This window comes from Lepisosteus oculatus, chromosome 5 (genome assembly GCF_040954835.1).
Source record: "Lepisosteus oculatus isolate fLepOcu1 chromosome 5, fLepOcu1.hap2, whole genome shotgun sequence".
Taxonomy (NCBI): Eukaryota; Metazoa; Chordata; class Actinopteri; order Semionotiformes; family Lepisosteidae; genus Lepisosteus; species Lepisosteus oculatus.
The window spans coordinates 32,397,077-32,415,556 of NC_090700.1; the positions used below are offsets into that span (position 1 = coordinate 32,397,077).

At 40.8% G+C, this 18,480-nt stretch overlaps 1 protein-coding gene across 1 annotated transcript in view; it reads left to right on the forward strand.

The window, feature by feature from the left end:
- Positions 1-2,422: 2,422 nt before the first annotated feature.
- The window catches only part of dennd2c (DENN/MADD domain containing 2C), a 47,743-nt gene continuing 31,685 nt past the window's right edge, over positions 2,423-18,480 (forward strand). The window contains exon 1 of the mRNA XM_069190295.1: positions 2,423-2,755. The gene's annotated coding sequence lies outside the window, so the exon portion shown is untranslated. The remainder of the gene's footprint in view (positions 2,756-18,480) is intronic.

Sequence of the window (18,480 nt, forward strand, 5' to 3'; positions counted from 1 at the left end):
CCGTGAACTAGAATACAGACAGACCCCCTCCACCTCCTGAACATCCCCAGAAATCCTCCCTCTTTTGCCTCTTGCAGGCATCTCAGCAGCGCTACGGTGACACAGGCGAGTTTCTCTCAATTTTCAGCTGTTTTTTTCTGATTTCACAGTGAAAACCAAACCTGCCCCTTGGCCTGTCCACACCGAGCTGCTGCAGGCCGCGGCACAAGCACTGCTAGGAGTTCTGGGAAGAAGGAGCGTGTCGAGGGCAGTCTTTGGAGCTTCCTGACTACCAAAAAAAGGACATTCCTTCCACTCCTGGCGAGATAAAGTGCAGCCTTTGTTTTCGTGATTGGAGATATGGCTTTTAATTCAGCTGGAATACTCAGCTGACTCTTGGTAGGTCTTGTACGAACATCTGTCCACCACAACTTGTATGAACATCTAAATTACTGGATTATAGGTCCTGGCCCTGGCAACACCTGTTCTGAGCACAGCTGAACCCTGAGTGGAGCAACCGTTGACCTGAACTACCTTCTCTCAGTTCCCAAAGTGGGTTTTGATCCAGCTTAAAGGGCTGCTGAGTGCTGCACTATGAAACAATTAGAAAATGAATGCCACTTGGGAAGACAACAGATCTTAGCATGGGCTATTAGAAAGCACATTTGCTTTGAAAGGCACACTGTCAGCATCTACTTCTCACTTTCATTTAAATGAATTGATCAGAAAAGTGGCTCATCTGGACATGTTATTCTCTATATTGAAAGCTGACAGTTAGAATTCAGGTTACCTCAGGTGCTGTGGTATCATTTGACACTGGCTTCACCCTGAGCTATCCTTGATCAGTCAAGGTAATTAATTAGCACCTCTGTACATTCCTGACTCTAAGAGCTACTGGACTTGTAGTCAGGTTTGTGTTTTTTTATTTTTAAATCAGTGTTGACTAACTTCATCCTAGAGGGCCATGATCCTGTGTATGTTTTATTGATACTTTGAAATAACTGGCAACATAAGGTTTGGAAAGAGGGCTAAATAGGTTTGATTCCCAAATAATTTGTTCAAAGGTGTAATTCAGAGTTCTACTAGAACTATAACTGGAAAACTCTGGTGCCTGTTCCATGGGCCCCTTTCTTTAACTTTGTCCTCCAGCAGAAAGCCTCTTTGCTATGGACCAATTATGAGGAGTTCTGCGCTTGGTGGACCACTGTGTCTGTAGGTTTTCTAGGTTTATTCCTAGAAACCACCTCCTGATGAACTAGGAGAAGCTGCTAGGTTGGTTGTAAGATGGAACAAAAACTTGAAGACTGTACATTCCTCCCTGGTGATAGATAAACATGGTGCTGGCTGTTAGTACAGAAGCAGCTTGTTACCACACACTGTCTCAGGGCCAGTCAGACAGTTTCCAACACACACAGGATCACATTTTGCTCAGCACTGTTTCTCTTTCATCTTCTCCCTTGGCTTTTAAGATACACAGACCTCTATAACTTGGAATATGAAAACATTTCCTGTGACAGGATACCCACCAGTCAGCTCTCTAAAAAAGATCCTGTTTATAATCAATGCTTATAGACCATTCACATGAAAGTGTTTTAAAGTATTTAGGAAACCCACTCAGTGCCTGAAAGCAAGTGTCATAACAAATCACACGGTTTCCTCATGACAGGCGCGGTCAATTAAGTTTCCTCTTAGCAGCTATAATGCGGAGCCTAATTGTAATTTAAAATAACTTCTTAAACTGGGATCATTGTCATCGTTACTGAGTATACCACTAGTAACCAAACGGCGAAGCCTTTTCTCACCTCTCCACCTAAGTGTGAAGTATGGCTGCAGGCGCAGAATTGCTGTCGCGCGTTCAGAGGTGGATAAAGTGGGTTTCCTCTTTGGGATCCTTTGCAATTTATGCAACTTTAAAGAAAGTATAATTAACTGTTAGGATTTGCGCCAATAAGATTTGATATGATTCATTTTGATAAAAAATAAAAAAATATCATTGTCTAAGGTTTGATGAATTTTCATTTTTGGCAAGATGAAACATCTTATAATAGCATAATACCGACCTTTCAGTTTTGCGAAACGTACCAACGCTACATTATAGCTATGAGATGAGCATATTCACCTAAAATCTCGGAAATTCACATCGGTAGTTTTATTTGTAAAACAATAAAGAAATAAACACTTAATAAGGTGTCGGATTTTGGATATGATTTCAATAAACCACTGAAAACACGGACCAAAAATAAGTAAAAACAACAGGAGGCGGGATTGTTTGCTAAATATGCAAGATCTCAACAGTTTTCTTAACTGCAGCTGATAAAAAATCTTGTTATTCTGTGTGTCCAAATTGAACTGCAGTTTGTTTCTCTCCGCGTAGGAGGAGGCAGGGAGAGCTGACTGACAGTCGCGCTTCCCAATCCGGATCAGCGCCCACAAGGAGGCGGCCACGGCACCGAACTGGTTCCTGTGAAACTTCCAAAGAGCCCTGGCTGCTAATGAATCGGGCGAACAAGTTCGCTCTCCAGAAACCCTTTCAGCGCCACATCGTGAAAACTGATCTCGGAGGGCGGTCCGCGAAACGCGAGAAGAAAATAAATAATTCGTTTACAAATAATAACAGTATCCGTAGCTAAGTACTTTGTGGATATTCTGAGTCACGCAAGAGGAAGGAGAGCAAAGCAACGTTTGGTGCTGTCTCGAAATATTCACTGAAAAACTGACCTCACTGTGAACAAGAGGCATGCGAGTGGTCAGTCACACTTTACTGTGTTGCTTAGAGGTAAGGGGAAACTGATGCTTATAGGAGAGATACTGTACATCAAGCTGCCTGGAAGACTTGTGCTACTCTCACGTGTGTTTTCGTACGCTTTATTGCTGCTAACAATACAGTATGTGGAGTTTCGCTGATCTGTTGCTGAAGCTAATTAGGGTACGATATCCCAAACTGAAGAAGTTCACTGCATCCGATAGCAGTGTGTTGGATGACAGCCACACAGCTGTGGTCGTTCTAGGAAGCTTATTAGATAATTTGGCTGCCGGCTTAAGGCTAATAGCTGCTAAAAGAATCTGTTATTTCCCTCTTGAGTGAGGTGTATTGCTCTCGGAGGCGGATACATCCACTTCTTGGCTTGTTCCGTTAGCCAGAGTCTGTGGAGGAAATTTGCTCCTGCCTTAAGGAGTAGGACTTCGCTCATTCTTCTCCTAAGGCTGAACTCAGTTGCTAAACGCAAGCTTCGTTGTTATGTTTTATCAACTCCCTTTTGTTAGCTGTGCTAGGTGCATATGGTATATTAAAAATGAATGTCGTTGCCTGAGGTTGGTCACACACTGCATGTACCATCCTTTGTCCAATGTCATTGTCGTGGGTATTTCTCTCTTCACTGTAGTTGCACAACTGTGGAGATGGACCATAGCCTTCTGAGAAATTTGAAATTCTTCATCACTGAGATAACTCATGTCAACTATAATACCTTTTTTGTACAGCTAAGATGTTCATGTTTTGTACTAGTGAAGTTTGAGGTTACTTTTCCATTTTGCCTGCTATAAAACTAGGAGATGATCAAGGTTGTGATTTGCCCATCCATGGTGGTGTAGAGCATGTCTGGGATGGTCTTGAGTAGTAGTGAAAGGGTAGCACTTAGAAAGAGTCAGGTTTGCCATCACATGCCCCGTAAGGGCTACAGGAATCGTTACTTTAGGAAGAGAGAATGTATTTGTACGCAATACATTGGGTTAGGATTTATTTCTCCTCTTTTAATTCTACAAATGACACTAGTGAACCTTAAGAGTTTGAATGAGGCTGCTTTGTTTTGCATGAGGTAAACAACTTGTTGATGAAGGACAATTCTGACAGCCAAAGACATTGTTTTTATAATATGTGAACTGTGATTGCTATTGAAACTAATAGCAATTCATGCACATGGTTTTCATCATGTTAAAACTGATGCTGTAGCTAATGAATTAAAAACCTTTATTGCCCCTGAGGGAATTTGTCTTGTATATCAAGAGCTAATAACATATAACATATTTCACAATAATACTATACAACAACAGTACAATACCATAGTGCAAAACAACATTTCTCAATCAGAACTCTTCAAGTACTATAAAGGCCAATAAACAGACAATAAGCAGGTAAGGTGTTCAGAAAACAAACAATTCTAAAAAGATCCGTACCCCGAAAACTATCTTTTCATTGTTCAACAATTGAATGCTTTTAGGTAAAAAATAAGTAAACGCTCTCTTAATCTTCATGCGGGGGGATCTGGTATCTCTTCCCAGAGGGTAGGAAAGCATACAACATTCTCAAAAGATAGGGTGAGAGAGATTGGCTAAGATTTTATGTGCAAGATTAACAATATGTGGTTCCGTTAGACCTTGTTATTGAGTCCCAGGATGCACCAGAAATCTTGCCACCAGACCTTAGTTTTGATGTAAAAGGACAAGGCACCTTACCAGCTCTAAATACAGAAGGTTAGGATATTGTGAATTCAAAATTGTCAATATTGTGTTTTCTACATTTACAACTCCTTATGTTCTTGAAGAAATACAACCTTTACTGCACCTTTGAATACCTTGCCTTTGTATTGGCGGTCCAAGTTAATTTACAATTAAAAAATAGTGCCAAGGTATTGAAGCTGCAGGATTATTATTTAATATTTAATGGTGGGTCTCCTGCACTGTTCCTAGATGGTCTCAGCCCAGCAGAGTTTATAGGGCACTATTAAATCACCAATTTCTAAAGGTCAGCAATGTTTTTACTGTGACCAAGTAAACAGGTTATACAATTCAATTAGAGCTCATTTGGATGAAAAAAGTCAGCCAAAAGCCCTCAATGATGAGGTTTCTCTTAACTGAGTTATATCCATCCATCTTCTAGTCACTTTGTCTAGTAGAGGGTTGTGGGGGAGCTCGATCCTATCCTAGCAAGAAATGGGCACACCCTAGATGGGATGTCAATCCACACACTGACACGCACACATTTACAGGTCCAGTTATCCTAGAGTTCCAATAAACCTTCCACTATGTCTATGATTTCACCTGGAGGAAACCTCCAGTACATGAGCACAGGGAGAACATACAACTTCCACTCCATTGATAGCACCCCAGGTTTGGAATTGACCTCAGGGCCTCAGTGCTGCGAGGCAGCAATGCTGATCACTGTGCCACCATGCTGTGGCATGATAAATAACTGGTAAAGTAAGATGAACAGGACTGGGGACCTCCAGGACCAGGGATGTAGGCCCCTGTTTAACAAAGAACTAGATTAGATTTCTTGTCCTAGCAAGACCTACAGAGTTCTTCCTATATTCTGAACTCTAGGTACACTCAACTAAACAAGCTGTTAATGGCAATTGCAAATGGAGTAGACATTTAATAATAATTTCTTACACTTATATAGCGCTTTTCGGGACACTCCACTGAAAAGAGCATTACAGGTAATGGAGACTCTCCTCCACCACCACCAATGTGCAGCCCCACCTGGATGATCTGAACGCAGCCATAGTGCGACAGAACACTCACTACACACCAGCTACCATAGGGGAGGTGAACAGAGTGATGAATCCAATTCATTGATGGGGAGTATTAGGAGGCCATGATTGGTAAAGGCTAGGGGGAAGTTTGGCCAGGACACCAGGATTTCAAAATGTATTTTCTTTTATGAATAATTGGATCAACACACTACACTGGTGACAACTGTGCATTCTCTGGTGGTTAATGTAGTTTATCACAAAAGAGTGTTATGCAGATACTGTAAATCAAATTGTTTATACAAACCCCATACAACAATGTAGCCTTTTGCCATGAACTGTATTTAAAATAATTTGCATCTGGTTTCAAGCATGGAAGTTTTCTGTTTCTACAGTTAAGAGCTGTAATAAAATACGCATTTTTTTTCCTGCAGAAAAAATACAATGTTAAGGGAAATACTTCAAGCATGCTTAAAATATATATAATTAAGGAATCATATATAATGCAAATAACTAGAGTGAGCAATTTTTTTAGTAGGCTTTTCATTTTTCCATGTGAAACGTTCTTTTTACATGTGCTATGTGGTTATGAATGTCTAGCTCATTTGGCTCACAAGACCAGCTCAAGCTCTGCATTGGACTGGGATCAACAGCTGGACTGGGAGATTGTTCCAGACTTCCACAACTCTTTGTGTAGTGATGTGCCTCCTGTTTTCAATGCCAATTCCATCTACCCTTCAGTTTTCACTTGGGCTCCCATGTGCATCCCTGTAATAGACTGGTGTCCCATCCAGTGCATGTTCCCTCAAGGTTTAAAGTATCTGTATTTTTGGATTTTGGATTTCTTAGCTCAAATCCTTTGGCAGTTCAAGATTTAACTATGTTTCTTAAGTTTTTGTGTACTGTATATGATATTCCTTTTTTACCAGGAATTCATTATGTGTCTATTTCCTGTTTACAGTGCTTCAGAGAGTTATTTTGTACTATGTTAACCAGAATTTAACACCATATTGTAAGTGAGTTCTTACTTGTGCATTGTATAGTTTTACCATACATACAAATTGGTACTTGAGATGAATCAGCTCTCAGAGCTGTCATGCTGACCATTATGGAGATTAGGAAATCAATTCTGCTTCCTATTTATTCACTTGCTTTTAATATGGATCCAAAGTTTCATGTCAACACTTATGTTTAGTAACAGCAGTTATGTGTGTACGATCCACATAGTGAACTAGATTACATCAAAGATTTATTTGTTTCTAATACTGTGCAAAGAAACTGGTCAAGTGATTTTTTGCATTATTTGTGTTTAAATGCTCTGATTGTTCTGATGGTGTTTAATTGACACTGCAATCGAAGGGATTAATGAGAGAATTGCAGTTTCAACACTATAGAAAGTCACTGATGGGAGGACAACAGTTTGATGTGTCATGTGAGGAATGTGGCACAGAGGTGTAGAGTAAGATGCTTAGGGCTCTGCAGTATGGGAGCTGGTTTTACAGCCCCTGACCACTGCAGTAGCCTCTTGGCTGTCTTGTATTTGAGGCAAAGTTTCGAAATTGTAATTTTTTCCTGAGAAGAATGCTGCTCTTCTCTTCAGTTACAAAAGATACAGCTTTCCCCCTGCCTCTGGGTAGTCTTTTGTCTCTTGCTGTAGCATTGTGGTGACATGAAGGGAGGCCACAGGTTTCTTTGTAAGGAGGATGGGTGATGGATTCAGAAAGCATGGTGCTGTCTGTAGGCTCTGAACTGGAGTGAATTGTGGGGCAGAGCAGGATGATTTCGAGATTGCGTGGCATGTCCCTTAGTCCAAGACAGTGGAGATTTTGTTGGAAGTCTTGCACAACGAGCACATGTCAGGCTTATTGTACAGAAGGCAGTTGTTCTTTGTTAGTGGGGTGCTCTCTGTCCTAGTCTGAAGTTGAACAAGACAATATTAAACAGAGGCACAAAGCATGTCCAGACACTGTTTCCTCTGAGGTAGAGATACATGCAGTCTTTGTTTAAAGTAAAATGGTTGTTTGCTTGTATAAAACGCCCTTGCACAGTGTGTAGTCAGTGTGTTTGCTGAGAGCAGCCCAGGAAACAAACCCCTCTGCGAAAAAGACTACTTTCTGAATCTAAGTAGAAGGCTAATTGTTTTTTTTAAAATGTATTTCTCTAAGTAGCAGTTTTCGTTTTTAGACCATGATTCACACACTATATAAACAGCAAAAAACCAATCCCACTGAGCTCTGCCTCCTACTGTAACAGCTCAAACTTTGAAAACCAGTTTAAGCTGGAAGAGTATTTTTGTTAAACCTGTCCTTCTGTGGAGCCCAAAACACACAAAGGTGTATGCAGTGTGGTTAGGCTGCAGTGGGACTCCTCACGTTGATATGTGCTTTGGACTTCACTAAAATAGTGAAGAGCTGTGTTAAGATTAACATTTTTTTTCTTAGCCTTCTACATTCCTTCTCTGAATTTATCCGGTTGGCTGACTTCAAGCCCACCCGTATTCAGCAGCAGTCAGATGGTCAGTATGGCATTGCTATGTGTGGGCACTGTCTTAGGCCAAATGTTCAATACGGTCTAGAGGTCAGAGCTTCTCTTGCAGTCTGCGGATCAGGCCTGATGCATGGAGTCCCAGGCCCTGTGCACAGGGCTATCACAAGAACCTTATTTACACTGGAGCCTGCTACCTCAAAGGCAGCTTTATCTACAGCAGCACACTCTTCCCTGACCCATGAGTCAGGCCTGTGACTTCCTAGCTGCATAAACTCTTTCATATCTGAAAGGGAAGAGCCCTTTCAGCACTGAGACAGCTAAGAAGATAATTGTGAAAGCTCTCCCAGAAGAGGATGTCTCAGTTCTCAGCTTTGACAATGTACTTTTTCTCAAGTGACGTTTAAGGCAGTGGAAGGCTAGTGGACAGAAAAAGAGTTATTTTTGAAAACAAAAATGTTTTTCAAGAACTTATGTCCCACAGTCTCACAGCTTTTCCTTGTGGTATGTCGAACACTTTTCATCTTCCTTTTACTGAAAGAAAAACAGACCTAGTGCAGCTCTTGTATCTCATTGTCTCTCTACTAATTCCAGTGCATTTTCTTTAACAAAAAATATTGCTGTATTTTTAAATAATTTAATTAAAAATATAATTAAAGACAGAGACGTTGATTTTATTTACTCAGAGGATGAATGCAGGGAAGATTTGGTTTCTAATCCCTTAATTGTTTTAGAAATCTGTCGCAGGGTTTCTGAAAAAATCTATATTCACTATATTCACATGGCCAGGAGGAGTTGGATTCTGTCTCTCTCTCTCTGTTGTGTGTGGGGAAAAAAAGTGGCTTTTGATTTCTGACCTGAACTGTCAGGAACAAGCCTGCTAGCCAGAGTTCTTAGAGCACATTTTCCTTAGATCCCTCACAGAGCAACTGGGGTGAGATTGTTGGATCAATTAGCTTCCTCTCATTTGTAACCTTTCCTATATTCCTCTGTTTGCAGTCTATTTCTGCCCCGTTTCCAGGTTTTAACTGGGCTTTTTGGATCTAGCTTTGCAAATGTGTGTTGCAAGGAATTCGTTTGTCCCCTGAGACAGCCCTGTAAAACATCAGTCCATTTTTTTTCTCAACAAGAAAAGCACTTCACAGCACTTCTGATAAATGAAAGGTCCTAAGCATAACAAGTTTACAGTTTGTTTGCTACTGTAGGCTAAAAATATTTCCATATTTAATATATAATATTTAATAATATCTAATATTTTGATATTTTTCTACCCTAAAAACAAAGCACCACTACAGTACAAATTCTGGGTTCACTAACATTGGTTTTGTATTTAGTTATGAGGTCAGAACATTATAATGATTTACAGTAGGTTTTTTGAGACATTTTGTTTGAGTATTACTCTTTTTTTATTCTGACATAGTCACTCCTGAACTGTGGAATGACAATTTACAGAGGGAATGCAAACCCAGTCTTCTCCAGTGATTTTGCAAGTACTTATTCAGTTGTGCCTGAGCAAGCTGCTTCTTGCTGGCTTTAACTCTGGCTTGTGTATATTTGAGTGCTGTTTAGTTAATTGAGGTAATGATAAGGTGGCACTTAAGGGCTTGGTGTAATTGGAGTGTCTGATTCCACTGCAGCAGCTGTGTGCTGGGTACCTGTCAGATCCCTCTTGCAGACAGTGTTAATGCAAGCTTCTAGGGTCTGGGCTTGAAAAGGCCGTGGCTGCTGTTTTGATCACCGTCATTCTCCTGCAGAAATCATTCTATTTGCACTGGGTTTACTGGAGGCTGCAAATGTGTAATTTAGCTTGGCCTTTTTAAATCTGAATCTTTTAATTCTATTAGACATATTGAGCTGAACATGAGGCCACATGTTAACATTTAATGACTGAAGAGGTGAAAATGTGATTATTTGGGAAAACAAGAACAAGTTTTTTTTTCTGGTGCTCTTTCTCCTTTTTTTTTTAAACTTCATACTTAAAAGATAATGTGGTAGATGTTTTCCAGCTGACTCATAACAAGAGTTTTCTTTAAGCTATGTTGGAAATCAACTGCATGCTATTTCGTTTATAAGCAGAGTAAACAGAAATGCAACATTTCCAAAAGCAACTCACAACGTCTGCTCATTGCTTATTACTGGAGGTACGTGTAATACATTCACATTAGATAGGATTATAAGAGTTAGAATTATTAAAGTATTACAGTTTGGTTTCTGTTCACTTTATTCCATTCTCCTGGTCAACGAAGTGTCAGGTTTGGTGGACTTTAAAAACAAATTCACTTGCTGCAGAGCAGGAACAATCTATTTTGTTAACCTCTACAAACCCAAGACATAGTATAATGCACTGCAACAGCTAGCCTGCCATTTTCTGTAGGTTAAGTTGTCCCTCCTTGAAACGGCACATAACTGTATTATAGATGGTGTTCAAGTGGTAATTTTCCAGTAGCTCCTAAACTGATAAATATTCTACTTTTTACCCCTATAGTAAAATCCTGTTCAGATCTCTTATATCTCAGTGAATTTGCTCTTTCCCAAATTAGTAACATACAGTACCAAGCACTTAATTATTCAATCAACATGTTTCTTCACTTAAATGGACAACTACAGAACTGCATCTTTACTTATAAAATTTGGAAATATAGATTATTTTTGTTTATGGACCCTGAAAGTTTTGTATCTGGCCTTTGGAGACAGATACTTGTGTCCTCATCAGGCGTCGTGCTGCTTTTCACTTTACAAACCCCACTGTTCAGACAGCAGAGGACTGATGCATGTACCTCCGTTCTGGGGTTCGTGTCCTGGGGTGAATCCTCCCAACCCTGGGCAGCATGGCCCGTGGTGCGTGGATTGTTCACTGCTTCAGGACACCAGTGATGTGTAGCCCAGATTCACACCTGTGACCTGTGGAGCCTGTAGAACCAACCCTCTGAACAGAGACATCCACAGGCTGAGCTCTGCTTCACTGCTTTGTGTTTGAAAACCGGTGAGAAGGTGCAAGCTTGGCACTTTATGAAGAAACTGTTTACAAGGAGAAAAAACATCTTGGAGCGAGTCTGAATTTTTGGGTCATAACCACATTTTCTCTGAAGGAGGAATTATAATTATAGGATATTGCCTTAACATCTCCATATCAGTGTTCATCTCACCCCAGGAGATGAAAATAAAGATTTGTTTTGCCTTTTTTAGTTACAGTTCAAAGAGTTTATTTCATGCTTCTTCGTTCTGTGCCAGAATGTGTTAGCTTGCTTATTATTAATTCCTGAAATCAGTGCTGGAATTGTTAGTGAAGATCAAGGCCAGTTTAATGAAGTCTGTTCCCGTGCTCATGTCTTCCCGGAAGGAATCTTGTTAACTTTCGGAAAGCTGTTTTGTTTTTTTCTGTAGCTCCTTGTGTCCTTATGGATTGGGTGTAACTCAAACAAAAGAAGCCGTGCTGCTGATGAAATCCATGAATGTAAGAAGGATCTATTGAGTTCCATCGACGAAACTGCAGGATTCCCACCTTTCTTTCTCCTTTAGAGTTCCGGATGAGCCCGGTTAGGACTTTGGAAGGTGTAGCTGTTCCCTTTGTGCCCCTGTGCTTGTTTTGGCAGGAGCGACTCTTTAATCTGCTAATACTCAAAAGTTTCTTCTTCATCTGACAGCCTCTGCTATAAAGGGATATGTTTTTCCTTCTTCCTTTTGGAAAAGTGCGCAGGAAGAGATGCGACACTTTTACGCAGAAGATGTCTATAGTAAGTGTGGTTGGAATTCTCCAAGAATTGCACGTGATTTTTGACCACCGATAATGGTTTGTTTTTCTGACAAAGCAAACGAGCTCCTGATGTGTCTGAGCAAATCATGCAGTTTTCTATACAACCTTACCTTTGACCATACAAGCTGGCATCTGACTTAATGTTGTGGTTAACAGATTTCTCTACAACTTACATATGAGCACTGGAGTCTTATGTTTTTAATGAGTTAGTTCACTAGAGTATCAATCAGCCTACAAATGTGCAAAGCTTACAAGTGAAAGCAGGCTGCCTTGGTCATTCGGTTTCTAGCAGTTTATTTGTCCAAGTATTGTGTGGAATCACCTCCAGTAACATGATAAGACAGTTAGTGCCACAATCCTTTGTGTGAAAGAGTGCCTCCAGTTTCTCAGTCTAAATGCACACTTCTGTCCTTCTGGTCCTGAAGTACTCTTCTGCGTTGTCTTTTTCAGTAAGCTTCAAGATGCATCAGTAATGTTTATGACGCTTAGCGAAATAAGTAATAACATTCAGGTTGCCGATATATTTGGTGCTGCAGCTGTAGATGTTAAACTGCATTTTTGAGTTCTGAAAAGCCTAGGCTGGTAGGGAGAGATTCAAGGCAAGGTTTAACAGAATAGTACATTTCTTTTTTTTCTCTGTTCATCCCCACCACAGTAGCACAATTTGTGCTTTGTTTGTATTCTATAAAATGCCTGTCTATAAGATGGGGTGATTCAGTATTTACTAAACACACACATTGAGCTATACTAGACGTGCTGAAAGGGTGATCCTTTAACTGTGGTGTCTGAAAACCCTGCTGGATATTTGAAAAGCTTGACTAAAGGGTGAAATATGCCAGAAGGCTCCTGTGTATCTGGATCTGCTCTTCAGATCATCAGCTGAGATTTATGATCTAGTTGTTGGACCATTTTCTGATCCAACTGTGAAAGGGATTCCCTGGATGGTGTTGCAATGAAATGGGGATTTTGTGCAGTACCAACTCCTGAGACCTGCTGGGCATCTGCAGGTTTGCAGTGACGTTGGTGAGAGACAAGCCACTCCTCCAGCTGGGCATTGTGGAGCCCACTGCCTATACCAAGTCTCTTATTGGTGGGCATGTCAAAGGAGCAACTGGAAAGGTTTCCATAAAGCCGACCTGATTTAAAAAAAAAGGCTCTTCTGAATAGTAGGTTCAAAATTGCAAGTACCCTAATTTGTAGTCCCGAACTTTTTTCATCACAAAAAAAATGGGCCACAGCCTGGGACTGAACCAGAGGCAGGAAGGAAATACCTCCTACAAAGAAGCAAAACTGTTTAAACATCCTTCCACTTTCTCAATGCTAAATGCAGGAGCTGTATGAGTTGATTATTCATGCGGTCGGACAAGACATAGCTGGAGTTAAAATGACCGCTTAGGTTGGGTTGATGTCTGTGGATTACAGTAGTTCTAGTCAAGTTATTCCAATTTTGAAAGGACGATTGAATATTAGGCTGCTATTTTAACTTGAAACAGATTTGTGGATGTAAAGAACTCCTTTCCTACCTGGCAAGGTGAAGCAGCTTTTCTGGACATTTCCTGAGTGTTTCTGTTCACCTGGGTGATTGTGTTTCCATTGCTGGGGGCCTAGTAGTATGGACACTAGGCTAGAGTGGGACTAATTTTGAAATGCAGGAAGAAATATTTTGTGCAGCAGGCTACCCAGTTTGTGAAGCATTCTTTTTTTTCCTAATAGCCTTATAGTATTTTTCAAACTCACGTTGATTGTTTTAAAGCATACAGTTAAGCAAACAGTTAAGAGAAATTGAGTTTAAGAAGAATTAGTTTTATTTCACTTACTCTTCCGCATGATTTCAGGTTTAAACAGTTCATAGTCTTTCCTGAAGTTAGTTCAGATTTTGAAATACATTTTCGAAAGGATTGCCTGTTTCGAAATCTTCTCCGTACTGTGCAATAATAATATAATAATAATAAGTGATAATAACACCAACGCTGTACACACATAGCCGAGGGTGTGTGAGATATTGTACGTTGTTGCGCTAAGCTGTGCTTGTCTCCTTGGGAAGTCTTTCAGCTGTAAATAGAGAGTTCCTCCTTTTAGTTAGGATGTGAATTGACTTTCATTTATGAGTCAGATTCAAGGTGAGCTGTAGCTCTTTGTCAATGTGGTTCAACTTTAAAATGCAAGGCTGCTGCTATTGAATTTAAAACAAGAATACACACCCTTATGTACAATGATATGAGTGGGAACAGTTCTCTCTGCTCCAAAACATTTTATTCGATACTGTCAAAGTTTCGCACAAGCACACAAAGGACTGAAGCACATTATGTGGTCTATCCTGTCACACTCCATTTGTTAAGTAGCCATGCAATACAGTCAATTACCTTGCATAACGATCTTTCCCAAATAATATTAATGTTTCTGCCTTTCTCATATTGACGTATTCCTTCTTGAATTTTATTAAAGAGGAGATTAGCTCTGCATCACAAGTTTTACAAATGCCACACTTGTTTAACTGGCCCATGGAGTTTAAAGGGGGCTGATCGTACTGATTCAAGTGACTGAAGTTTTGGAAAGTGCTGGAAAGAGGGAACATATCCCACAGTGACCCACCGGCCCTTAGTGTGCTTTTACAAAGGTGATAGCGTGAGGGGTGGTAGCGTTTCCATGGTATCCCGGCAAATATATCGCAGGCTTCCCAAAGGAGGGCAGCCTGTGCCCTGCTCTGAGTGTTCAAGCAAGCTCTTTCTGTCTCGGACTGGCCCTGTGTTAGAAGTAATAATGAATCAGGCAGTGCAGCCAGCCAGAATGCAGCGCTCTGTGAGTTTTCACCGGACAGCTCCCGATGAAGGAAGAACAGAATCACGCTCGGCTTGTGTGTGCTCTACTGAGATACCGGCAGGGCAAAGAAGTCGGACTCTGATGTCTTAAAAGGCATTTGCATGCGTGGTTAAAAATGTCTGTAAAATTGCAGTCTTGCAGTGAGACGGTAGAATACAGTTGTTCATTGTCATGGGAGGATTCAGAAAATCAAGCAGCTGTGTTTAGCAAAATGCCAAAATAACACAGAAGGAAGTGTTTAGTCTCCATGTCGTTGCTGCCCTTTGAGAGAGTCAGGCACAAGGTGGTACAGCCAAATCTCAAACTCATGAAACCTTAGACCCCAGATATCGGTGCATCCAGCAGCCAATTCATCTACAATCCAATGCAAACTTATTCTTCTATAGTGCCCTCCCAGACTTAACATACCAGAGAGCTTTGCAGAACTAAAAATAAGGCAAATGGAAGAAAACATCCAACTACAGGTAGTTCTAAAAATGGCTATGAACAAAACTGGTTTAGGTGAAATGTACAATAGTCTAGTGTCTCAGTTTCAGATGTTTTTTGGGAGGAGGTTTCTCAGATGGGGAGTCTAGTATCTAATGACCCCATTTCTAATTGGCTTTAAACTATGTACAGCTAGTACATCAGCGTTCCCAGGTCTTGAAGAACAATTCGTTACACATGCAGTGAGTAGCAGTTGAAGGTGCACAGGTCTTGACTTACTGATGACTTTGGATATTAAAGTTGCTGCTGCCTTGAAACCCACTAAAGATGACTTCTTAACTTGTGTTTGCTATTTTTATACCTAATTTTAGAAATATGAGCTTTATCATCGTGTGTGTACTGCTGGTACAAAGTGTATAAACCATTAAGGTCCAAGCAGTGAGAAGGTCTGTATCTATTTTCAGAATGTTTATTCTCAGATCTAAAAGAAGTTAACCATTTTCTGGGTTTGGATGAAGATAGGACTGCAAGAGAGTGTGGCGATGCTGGTGTGGGAAAGAGCTAAAGAGTGCTGGCTGTGCTGCTAAGCGGTCATTTTATTGTATCTGAGTGTCTTTGTAGAGCTCAGCTGCAGCCTGTTTGGCTGTGTTACTGTTTTACAGTCATGAATAAAGAGGAGACAACATTTCTGGGGGCCTTGGAAGAAAACCCCACAAAGCTCTCCCTTTATGCTAAAGAAGACAAACAGTTTGGTTAGGTTGGGTCCCAGGCACCAAAGAACCCCGACTCTTGCAACTCATCCGAGTGATTTCAGGGGAACTCGGAGCCTGTGGAATGCATTGATGTAGCTACAGTCCAAATGACAGGGTGCGCCTGGGGAGCAAACGTGCTTCAATTAAATCCAATCTGAAGCCACATATACATTCTGCTTATGTTTTTGAGCTCATGTTCATTTAACCTCTGGAAATCCACAATGCTGTGTAGAAGACCACTGCTAATGATAGTTATCAGCTGTAAACATTTAGTTTGTACAGTTCCAGTAGTTTCTTGGAATTATGTGTACCTTTCTTCATTAAAGCATAATTGTTACCCAACATTTGAAGTTGATTTCAGTATTGCAATAAGGAATGCATTTGGATGCAAACACATGCAGACCTGCCTTATCTGTGGAATAGATGGACGAGATGGTGTCTATGATGCCATAAGCCAGGTGGTAACTCCTAGGTAATGAGCCATTTACCAGTCAGGTCTTCCTGTGAGTCAAGGAACAAGGAAACCATTCTGTTTGTTGAATCAGTATGTGTTCCCTGCTGAACCAACAATACAGTAAGTCTGGATATGTGTGTGAATCTGTCATGCAGAGAAGAAAAACACAATTTTAACATATCTTTTTCATCCTTCCCTTTTTAATGCACCATAGTTTACTTCTGCACCTAATAATTTCCCCTTTGAATAGGCACCGTAGAACACTGCTTTAAATCCCAGTGTCCACACCCTTCACACACCCTTGTCTAGTACCGGCTGAGTCTGTGTGTTGTAATAACAGCCCTGCCTGGGGAGACGGTGTTAATGAGGAAAGTGCTGTAATTAGGTGGGGGGCGAGCATGCCTGCTGCATCTGACACCTGTAGTCTGCCTGGCTCTGCAGGGCAGGTGTAACTTGCTGGGTGGTATAAGTTTGTCGATAGAAGACGTCGCTCTAAGGACTGAAACATGCGAGTTATGGCCTCACAGACCTACAGGAGGTAGGATTGGCTTCAGTTGCTGCAGGTGTTCCCAGCCCTGAAAAATAAGGATGTTAAAACATAAGAGATTGCAAACAAAATGAAGCCGGAAGGCCCAGCTTGTTCATTTGATTGTCAGTAGCTTACACATCTCAAAATTGCACCGCGGTTTTGCCAGCATGATTGGGTGTTTTTGTTCTGCTTCCTGTGCCCCTCGTGTCATGTCAAGAAAAATCTGCCTGGCCATTCAAGAGTGCTCTGAATCCTGCAGGCCAGGAAGGAAAAACGCAGTATCTGGGGTCTTTGATTTTTCTGGAGGGAGCTGAGCTGCCTTCACTGATGACTTCTGTTGAAACTCAGAGACAGAAGAGGTAGGGCTTCTGAGGATAAAAATAACTCAGTACAGGCTTTGTGGGCTTTTGACTTTTGACGGGTAAGGGAGAAATTGAGCACAGACGGGAAGCGCAGTGCCCTTACCCTGTCACTCCTGGAAATTGCTCAGGGGACAACAATGGTTCGGCCGTGACCCTCAAGTGTGACAGAGCAGAGGTTGCCTCCTGTTTTAGGAGGGAAGGACGAGGGGTAGGGGGGGTTGGGGTTCCAGAAATAATCAAGGGACGAGCCCTTTCCAAAATTAACCACACATTCTCGCCCAGGCGGTGAACAAGCAAACCTAGAAACGCCTACTGTGGAAGTCAGCACCTCATTTCATCCACAGAACTGTGTAAACGCTGTTTTCTTCTTTATCTGTGCATCCAGAGTGTAATAATAAAAACAGACCATTTCCTTTGTGGGATGTCAGAGACTAACTTGACTGCTTTTTTTCAAAAATGACATGTCAGGGGGCGAGAATATCATCATTCCCTAAAATATAGTTGTTTAAAAAGCCAAATTTCTACCTCTAAAAAAAAAACGAGAGGAACTTTTAATAGAAAAATTGGATCTCAAGTCTCATTACTGTATGTGCAGACCTTCAGTTTGAAATATAATAGGTTGCTGATGCAGAGATGGCGGTACTGGTGTTGCATGGACTTGAAGTTTGAAGTTTCTGTACCTGCTTTCAGGTAGAAGAATTCAGAGCACACATCTTCTCTTTTCCCAGAATACCCAGAATGACACAAGTGGATACTGGGGTGTTTATCAGGCTGCTTACCTAGGGAGCTTTCTCCTCTGTTACTTCAGAGTATCTCCTGCTCTTTAAGTAGGCATTTTCTGTTTTTTTTTTTAAGTGCTTGTCATTTCTTGTCTTATGTTTTACTGCAAAAACAATAAAACAATGTGATAGTCCTTTTTAGATTCAACAAATATCAAAATAGAGAGGCCAAATGTACATGCCCTTTGTTAAATATGATGCTGAAAAAAGTCTGGAATGTGCTACTCTGTTTGAATGTGTGGCACTGCCTGATCAAGTTACATATAAAGGATAAATTCTCAAATTCTTGATGATAGTTATTCATGGAAAAACATGTACAGAATTGGAATTGAGAATGGGTAAGTGGTTAGACGAGAGAGAGAGTACTGATAAGGACAAATTGTTTAAATTAGGTTGTTATAATTAGTGGAGTATCACAGGGATCTGTATTAGGACCACTGTTATATCAGTGACCAATATTGTGGTATATTCTCTGTTGATTCCAAATTAGGAGGGTAAGCAAAGATTTTAGAAGCAGCAAAGGAACTTCAGAAAGACAAAAAAGCAGCACCTTCTAGAAGACATTTTATGTAGACAAGTGCAGAGTGTCAGCTGTACTTGTAAATAGCAAAGACATAAACTCTAAAACATGATAAACTGAATTTCAAGAAACTATAAATGAAACAGACATGGG